Consider the following 9695-nt stretch of genomic DNA (forward strand, 5'->3'; position numbering starts at 1 on the left):
TCGCTCCAACACCAGATTTTCTCTTTCCCTCACCATATATAAAGGGTCACTGTTACGAGGTCAGATAAGCTGATTCAGCTCTCACAGTGGAAAATACGAAGAAACAAAACAAAAGGCTGAAACAGGCTATCAAAGTAAGCCGTGTTCTATCCAAAATGAACATTGCACATAGCTTTTGAAATTAAGCCTCATAATGACACTATGAAGAATTAATGATAGAAAAACAATTTAAGAATTGTGCCATAATGAAGGTTGTTCATTCTAGAATATAGAAGTGAGGAATCTATGTATTTATATGTCATAAAGATGAATAAATATATCTAAGTCAGCACGAAGGAGTGTAACCATATAAGGCAAGAAAATCGACCACAAGATGCTATTGCATTATTCTGTCATATCTTTGGTGCTGTTTCTTCATTCAAAGAGGAATATGACTTTCTAGGAATAAAACTTTAGATATTTAGATTAAGTAGCTGTTTTAAAAAATGACAGCAACGAAAACTGGGAAGACATATTGGGAAGCCCAACATACCTAATTTAAATGTGTATTGGCCTCAATAAATAGAATTCTATTTGCTCTCAAAATTCTAATCTTTTAGGCAACACATTTTGTTATTCAGCAAAAATAATAACAATCCCTTTACTTTCTATTTTCTTGTTGGAGGAATGTAGTGGTTGGCTCTGAAGAAACTCTCAGAAGCTCTGTATGATCTAAGCATAAAGTGACAAAAATACAAGATGAACTAGGCTAATTAACCCATTTATGTAGGGACAGAAGCCTAACACAGATCATCAACTCAGTAAAGTTTGAATGATATCATGCTCTTTAGACAGTCCTCTGTCAGTTAGGAGTATCAGACAGCCTTGAGTAGCTGTTAGTGGTTTTCTTGCTGTTCTATCTACTGTTATTAATTTTTGTACTTTAACCTTTCCTAACATATCTCTCTCCTGCCAATCACAACAATCCAGGGAAATCTGAATGAGAAGACTTTTCTAAATCCTGAGTTGGAAAACTTCCATAATGAGGAAGCATTGAAAATGAGGCTATCAACAAATCATGAATAATCTGTGACAGTAAAATAATAATGGTGATATAAAGATGCTGTAACTTTATCTCCCTGTTCTCCTGTTTTAGGACACTCGTGGGACTCAATTCAGTGTCCAAAAATAGGTAACATTTTGCTGATCATTTCTGTATACACACCAATTCCCAGAGAGCTGTGATGAATACACACCATTTTTAAATGGACAAACTAAAATTAATAGCCTTTGATTTCAAATTGTGTGGTTCAGGGAAAGAACCACAGTCCAGTTACTTCGTATTATTTTTTTCAGAATAGCGAGGTGGATAGTCTGAATTATCTCTCAGAAAAACCATAGTGATTTCAACAGGGAGGGAGGCAAGTTCAACAAGCCACGGGTACCTTGGTTTTCTTTGACCACAGTGGATTACCACATACCTTGGGACATTTCTGAGCTTCAGTTTCCTCACCACTAAATCGGGAAAATTTCACCCGGCTTCCATGTTTTTTTCAATGATTAAGTGAAACAGGAGCCCCTTGGTAACAACTGCTTAATTAATGCTAGGGGGTTTTTTTTCTTCTTTTTCTCCTTTTCCAGCTTGTTTTACATCCATTGTTAAGGAATTCAAATACTCATCATAACCAAAACGAGAGTTTAGATGCTGGAGGTTTTGAAATCAGTCTACCTGAGTATGCATCCCACTGATCCTTAGCTATGTGGCCTTGGAGAGGTCTCACTGGTCTCATTTGCAAGGAATAATAATAATACATATGAGATTTTTAAAGGGATTGAATGAGATAAGCTTATAAAGTAAGCACACTTGAATGCTCAATAAATGTTACCAATCAAAACAGTAAAAAATATGAAAAGACTGAAATAGATATTTGGATTAAGCTTTAGGATACCTGCAGAAATTCACCTCAAGGGCTACATCTTAAGAGTGTAGGATTTAACAAAAGACAGTAGCAGAACCATAATGTGGAATTGGTCCATGTTTATAATAACTGTTACTCTGTTCCCTGATAAGACTACTTTTGTGCTATTGTGAAGATTCCATCATGTTCAGCTGGTCACTGCTGACCTCTGCTGACCCCTGCAGTGTGCCCCCATTCCCTACCACAAGCTGTCCATCTCAAACCAAATACTATACTGCTCTCAACTCTCTCCTCGACACTGACTATTCCATTTGTTTTCAATTTCTGCCCTTAACTTGTATAAAAACTAAAAATAAAAAGACAATTGGCTGCAATGTTACCTCTTCTTGGCATGAACTCTGGTTCTTCTCTGCCTATGCCCCTTGCCACCCAACACATTGTGTCCACTGCCTTGACTCCTGTCTCTTGCTTCTACTTTCTCCCTGGCTCTCTTACTAACTCAACTCCTCCCTCTCCCATCCATCCCACACATTCCTTATACACTATTACATGTCCTCAGTAGATGGAAAGTAAAAGCTCTCTTTCATCCCTCCTGAAACACTCAAAAGGAAGAATTTGTGCATTTGAAGGAACATCCATATCATTATCATCACCTTCCTCATCACTAATGTGTATTGGACATTTACAATATGCCAGGAAAAGCACTTTACTTGTGTAATCTCCCTTAATTCTCACAAAATGTTATGAGTTAATATTATTACAAAATATTATGTTAATATCTTTTTCTTTTGTAGATAAAGAGAATGAGGCTTAGAGAAGTTAATTAGTTTGCCCAAATTACACAACTCATAAGTGATGAAGGTAGATTTAAAAACCACATCGGGGGCGGGGGATGGTATTTGGGGTAAAGGGGGTCAAATATGTGGTGACAGAAAGAAATCTAACTATGGGAAGTGAACACACAATGTAAATATATATATATATATATGTGTGTGTATATATATATATATATGCCTTACTGTTAAAAAGTACAGCTGAAACTTACTGGGATTCATTAACCAATATTACCATAAAAATAATTAATTGAAATTAAAAAAAAACACATCTGACTTCAGGGCACAAACTCTTAACTCCTATATCCTATTCCTTAGAAGCAAAGGAAAGTTTTCTTTTTCAGGTGTATTCTTTCAATCTAACATTTCCTCACTGATAATAAAATAGTCTTTTAAATATAATTTTTTAGAGAAAATTGATAAAATAAAACTTTCTATCCTTAGAAACTGTTTAGACACCTAGCATGAGAGATAAACATATTTTTAGAGAGTACGTAGTTCGGCTCTTTCAGTTATTGCTCAAGGTCAGAGAGATAATAAATGGAAAAGCCATTTATTTTTAATTTTATTTTATTAGTTTCAAGTGTACAGTACACTGGTTAGACATTTACATAGTTTATAAGATGATTTCCCTAATTGCTCTTTCTTTCTTCTGGCTCTCCACCTAGCCATTACATTAATGCTGACTGCATTCCCTATGCCATGCTCCCCATCCACATGACCATCTATCAACTACCAATTTGTACTTCTTTAACCCTTCACCCCTTTCTTCTAGCCCCCTCAATCCCCCTCCCCTCTGGCCATCACCAGATTATCCTCTATATTTGTGAGTCTGTTTTTGATTAGTTTTTTTCTTTTTGTTCCTTAGATTCTGCATATAAGTGAAACCATATGGTATTTATCTTTCTCTGTCTGACTTATTTCACTCAGCATAATACCCTCTAGGTCCATTCATGTCGTTGCAAATAGTAGGATTTCATTTTTTTTAATAGCTGAGTAATATTCCATTGTATATATGAACCATAACTTCTTTATCCAATCGTCTGTTTAAATTAGGATACAAAAGAAATGTTGTCCTCAAGGAACAGACTCTTTATAGGAGAGTAAGACCTGAATACATTTAGTAAGGTAGTATATAAATAAGTACTAAAGTCAACATTTTACTGCTAGATTATATGATATAAACAAATAATATGCATCTCCATGTACCTGAAGTACTAAGACAATTATTAAGTTGTTAAAATCAAACAAAAAGAGATTAAAACGAGCCAGATGAAATGAGCAAGAATGGAATATACTTGATTGGGTAACTCTTCCATAGCTAGATTTCCAATTATTATAATATATCTGCTATCAGAATGAATACGAAAAATTAGTGATTAAAATAAAATTGCCATCTATGGCCATGCCACCCTGAACAAGCCCGATCCCGTCTGATCTCGGAAGCTAAGCAGGATCGGGCCTGGTTTGTACTTGGATGGGAGACCACCTAGGAAGACCAGGTACTGTAGCTGTAAAAAAATAAAAAATAAGGGGTTGTAAGCTAACAAGATCCTTGCAATCTGTGAGGTGAACCAAGGGTTGCCTCATCTAAAAAAAAAAAAAAAAAAGAATAAGATTGTTAATAACTAATATATTATTCAAAACTATCCCTATGAATTAATTCTTTTAAAAGTTCATACCATTTTTTAACAGTGAAACAGTGTAACATAATTTAAAAGTTAACCTACTTTATACAAGTTAACCTCAAATGTCATTATACAGTTTTCAACTAAATTTTAATATTATATATTTAGGTCTTGTAACCCACTTTTTGATTCTTACTACTTGATCCCCATTCCTTTTTGTATGTTGCATTGCTTATTTGGCCTTATATTTTCTTTTAATGTTATATACTACTCAAAAAGAAATTTAAAATAGGAAGCCATGTTAAGAAAAAATAAAAGGACCGTGAAAATAGTTGCAATTGATATCTGGAAATGTAATGCTATATGGAGATAATATAGGAGCTGTGCTTACAATGACCACAGTGTGGCATCATAAAACTACATCTAGGAGCATAATAACAATATAATAAAAACTAGCTCAAATTATTGTGGGTCCTCCCCTCCAAGAAAGTCATCACAAGACACCAGGGTTTAAGCATTATGCTTAGTTGTTTGATTTTCCCTGACTCATATCTAGTTTTACCCTCTTTTTTTGACAACTGCCCTTTATTTCTAGTCAAATCTTCCCTTATCTAAGAAGAAAACCTGATTCTACCTGATTTTTAAACTAGATATGTATTAACTCATTAACTCTTGAATGTTTTCCTTCATTTGTAGAATCCACTTTGTAACTATCTCCAACCAATAGCAGTCTGGTTTCCAGCGCCATTTATTAAAAATAGTTTTCAATGAGCCACAAAATGAGTTTGTATTTGACACTGCCTGGAAACTCTTTTCTGTTCTGGTTTGGCTGTTAAACTTGAAGGTGTTGTGTCTGCATTTCAGGCAGTAAGAAGGGAAAGGGAAGCAGTATTCTGGAAGAAGACTTTTCTAAAAGTACCACTCAAAGAAAATTCAAATAACTTCCTGGAATTATGTCATATGGTCACACTCTACAGCAAGTGAGTCTGAAAATAAATATTTTTTAGCTGGACACATTGCCACCCTGATCACTATTGGGGCTATGCAAGCTAACTGGTAAAAATGGACAGTGAGTAAGCAATTAGCAGTATCTTAGCTAATAAATTTATTTTAAAATGAAGATTTAATGAAACAGACAAAATTTTGTGAAGTCTATTTCTTTCTCTTCCTCTTAGGTAAATGAAAAATGGGACGAAAGTTTATGACCAGTTTCGACTGCTTTGAATTTATGTCTACAGCCTCTCAGAAGGATAAAATCCACCTAGCCTAATATTTTATTCTAAGATTAAGAGTTCTCTGTATCTTATATAACAGTGATGTAGGGAAGAGGCAAGAGAACTAGATGTTAAAACAAGCCGTATTCAGAGCCTGCAATGTGCTGTCAGAACAAAGGAATTGGGATTGCTGACAAATCGATCACAGGAGAACAGTTTTTAAGTAATATCCTACACAAAATAAACTCAACAATTCATTCTCTATAGCCAGACTATGGGGAACCTATAGAACAAAGGCTGAGATTGCTAACACAGCTTTCACACTGCATATCCATACCATCAAAGGAAAACAGGTAAACCAGGTCTTTAAACTATAATTCACAGAAACTAAGAATGACATATACACTGAATGCCCTGGGTCCCTCTCAGTCTCTCTCATTGTCTGTCTCTGAAAGGAGACCATGCTCCATCTGTGGAGTGTTATTCCTTCGCTAATAAACTTTCCTTTTGTCTCTAACTCTGGCATACACTTGAATTCTTTCCTGTGCACAGTCAAGGACCCTCAACTCACGCTTTCTGTCTTGGTGCAGGACTTGGGTCCCCACTTAGGGCGATACGCCGCTTCCTACAGCAACAAGAGGCATAGAGAAGTCCTGAGACAGGGCAGTCCTCTGTCTGAGAAATCAAGAGGTTTTTTGATGGTGCTATAAACTGAATATTTGTGTCTCTCCAAATTCCAAAGCTTCTCAGATCTTACATAATTAGCAAATGATAAAGCTGTTTTATAGACTCAGCCGTGGCAGATTTCAAAGCCCAAGATATTTCTACCTCATTCTACGACCTCTCTTTTAGCTTATACTTCACTAAAATGACTTGAAGTTGTCTTAGGTATGTTGAATATTTTCAAGTTAATATCTCTATTCAACACATAAATTTTTTTTGCTCCACATCTCTACTTGTTCCCAAATGGATTTTTCCTTCTTGGATTGTCTCTAATTCATCAACTTCTCTAAGGCAGTCTTACATTTTAATAAAGCGCAGTGCTATGTTTCTGAGTATTTCATAGAGCATTTATTTATAAACATGTGAGTAACTTTCAAGTAAAAAAGTAGCTTAAAAGTTTATTAAATGCAGGATGCCCCAAAATACCACCAGAACAATCTGTCATTGAGGCAAAAATGAGCTTATTCTTTCAAATATTTTAATTTTCATTCATTTCTGCTTCAGAATCAATGATCAGGTCTAGGGTTATACTTTGGAAAATGTTGGTCCATTATATCTAAACATTTGTTGTTGTTGTTGTTGTTGTTGTTGTTATTGTTGTTGTTGTTGTTGTTAGTTCTCTTAAGCATTTTCTAACTTCTTGTATCTAAATCTACTTGTCTTTCTACAAATGTATAGCTGGGGTCTTATCAAGTCATATTTTAAATTTATCTTCTTTTTCTTACTTTGTTTTTCTTTTTAAGTCCTAGGTACTAATTCTGAAGACTTTTTTTGAAGGGCCAGGTAAATCCCTTTTCAGGATGTGTTCTTTTCCCTTTTTATCAGAACCCATCATACTTTTTTCTTTGCTTAGTGTTTGTCCTTTGAAAATTCTAAAAACTGAGTCTAGAGAAATGCGAAAAGGAATAACAAACCCCTCAGTTATAGTGGTCCTTAATCATGTTGTTAGATATGGGCCATTTCCTTTCTTTCCACATATGAATATTCTGTGTCAGAGATCTAAACAGTGTCTAAACATCGGTAGAACATGGCACCCTACTCATTTGTAAATGCTTTTTTCTAAATTCATGTACAACCAAAGGCTAATGATTGAAAAACACAAATCCCTTACATTTGTAAGATCATTATCTCCATGGACATTTAACTAATTTGAATCATAAAGGTATTATGTAATCATAAAGATACTCTTATAATTTAACTAAAGTACTATTATTATTCAATCAGCAAGTTTACCACTGCACCTTATTTATTTATAGCACTAATACTTTATTTCTTTGGTATCAAACCCTCGATATCTGTTTAAATAATAAAATGTCTCAAGAGTTGGTGAAATTTAAAAGGAATTATTAGTTGTACTCACTCCAAATGAAAAATTTAAAGTCAGTTTTAATAACATGGGTATGAGTATTTGTAGGAGGGAGGTTATAAAAAAAAGACCATAGTACATGAGAGAGAGAGAGAGAGCTAATGAATTATAAGTTATGTTAATAGAAGAGCAGCAGAATTGAGTAAATGAGTCAACCCAAAATTTTGTTGCTTAAAGAAAATCTTTGTATGCTTAATGATTTTCCCCAGTTCCTGACTTGCCAATAATCCTTCCATTCAGGTTATAATGTCATTTGATACTTTATTCTTTTCTTGTTCTTTCTTTGCAGAAGTCCCTTAAGACAAAGGAGAGTTCCAACTATTAATTAGGTGAGTTATTTTGAATTCAATCAACTTATTAAAAATTTTTCTAAATGGATTCTAGGAATCTCTGGGGCAGTTTAATCTTATTAGTTCCATGTTGCAGAAAGAGCACAAAAGACAAAACAAATGAAAAGGAAAATTAAATGATTTGCTTTAGATTTAAGAATTCTCTCGGGTCTGTAGAATGTGATCACTGCTTTCCTTCTGGTTTTTTTCTTGCCTAAGTTACCTGGCCTTGGCTGTTTTGGCATAACTGTGAGAATTCCTGGGGAGAAAAAAATGCTTCGATTATCTACATCCTCTGTTTGCGCCTCTCAGCCAGTCCTCTTGTCCCTTGACTGGGACAAGATAATAACCCCAATATTATTAATTCAATAAAATTTAATACTTAACAATAACCCTGGCATGGTCCTATTCTTGGTACCAAAGATACAAAGGTAAATGAAACATCATTCCTGTCCTTAAGAAACTCAGCATCTAATGGAAGATTCAGCTTGGACATAATGATGATCACTTCAGAAAAGTGGCAAGAGAAGGTATTATGAAAGCCCAGAGCAGGGGAGAAAAAGGAACGCCTTTCACAGGAGATGCCATGTGATCTGGACCTTAGAGAGGGAAGCAGCATAAAATGCATGGCTAAATCTGTGCATGTAACCACAGTATTTCAATGGCCTAGGAAAACTGAATGATTAGGTAAGGTTGAAGTGAATAGAGGAAAATGAATCTGGATTTAGTTCCAGATAAAATAAAGTTCCAGAGTATGATGGATATTGTAAATGGGAAGCTGAATTTGTAATTTAGTTTATGGGCAACAAAGAGATTTTTAAATAGGAGAACGACACAGTAATGTCTTTGTTAATCTATGTCTTTAAAGCTTGGAACGACACAGTAATGTCTTTGTTAATCTATGTCTTTAAAGCTTGGAATCTTAGTGTCTGACACAAAGCACAATACAGTATGTGGGCATAAAATATATTTTGAATGCATATGAGAACGATTGTAAAAGTGATGGCCATGAGATGATTAAGAAACAATTGAAAGGTAAAGCAACAGATGGTGAGGGCAGGGACTCAATTATAGGTACCAGAAATTTGCAAAAGGAGGCATTAGGTGGGATTTATTTATACTTTCCGTTTGTCTACAGACTTACTAGTTTGTAGAAGCTGATAGAAGAAAGGGGAGAGTAGGTGTTATACGATTGCTCTGCTACTGAGAAGGGCAGGGTGGCTGATAATTTCCTCCTGCTCAATAGATTTACATCAAGATATCATGTACATCTGCATGTGGACACAGTGACACCACCTGGTGGTTTCTCTCAGACATCACGAGATATCTGGTGGTTTATACATGATTTCACATATATCATGGCAAGTTCAAGATAGGAGGCAATATAGAATAGTGGCAGAAACATCAAAAGAGGGGAGAGTAAATGGTGATGAAGCAAGCAAGAGATGCTAAGGGTATGCACTCTGAAGAGGCCACAGTTCCTCTGCCTCTTCTCTTCTGGGCACTGGGCCCTGATCACTACCCAGTACCATTTAAATGAATAATGTATTACTCCTAACTAAATTCAGGCTACAGTAGATTCTATACTTGCCTTATTTAAGTTTATTGTTAATCTTTCTTTTTCCTTGTCTCTTTCTGAATCTGTGTTCTCTCGATGAAGCAGATAATGAATTTCTTGAAGAACTCCCAGAGGAATTAAAATTC

The 9695-nt window shown here is 35.0% G+C and overlaps 1 pseudogene; it reads left to right on the forward strand.

Moving 5' to 3' along the window:
- Nucleotides 1–4126: 4126 nt before the first annotated feature.
- LOC111733198 lies at nucleotides 4127–4245 on the forward strand (annotated as a pseudogene).
- Nucleotides 4246–9695: the final 5450 nt, after the last annotated feature.

The sequence above is a fragment of the Pteropus vampyrus genome, unplaced genomic scaffold (assembly GCF_000151845.1).
Source record: "Pteropus vampyrus isolate Shadow unplaced genomic scaffold, Pvam_2.0 Scaffold537, whole genome shotgun sequence".
NCBI lineage: Eukaryota > Metazoa > Chordata > Mammalia > Chiroptera > Pteropodidae > Pteropus > Pteropus vampyrus.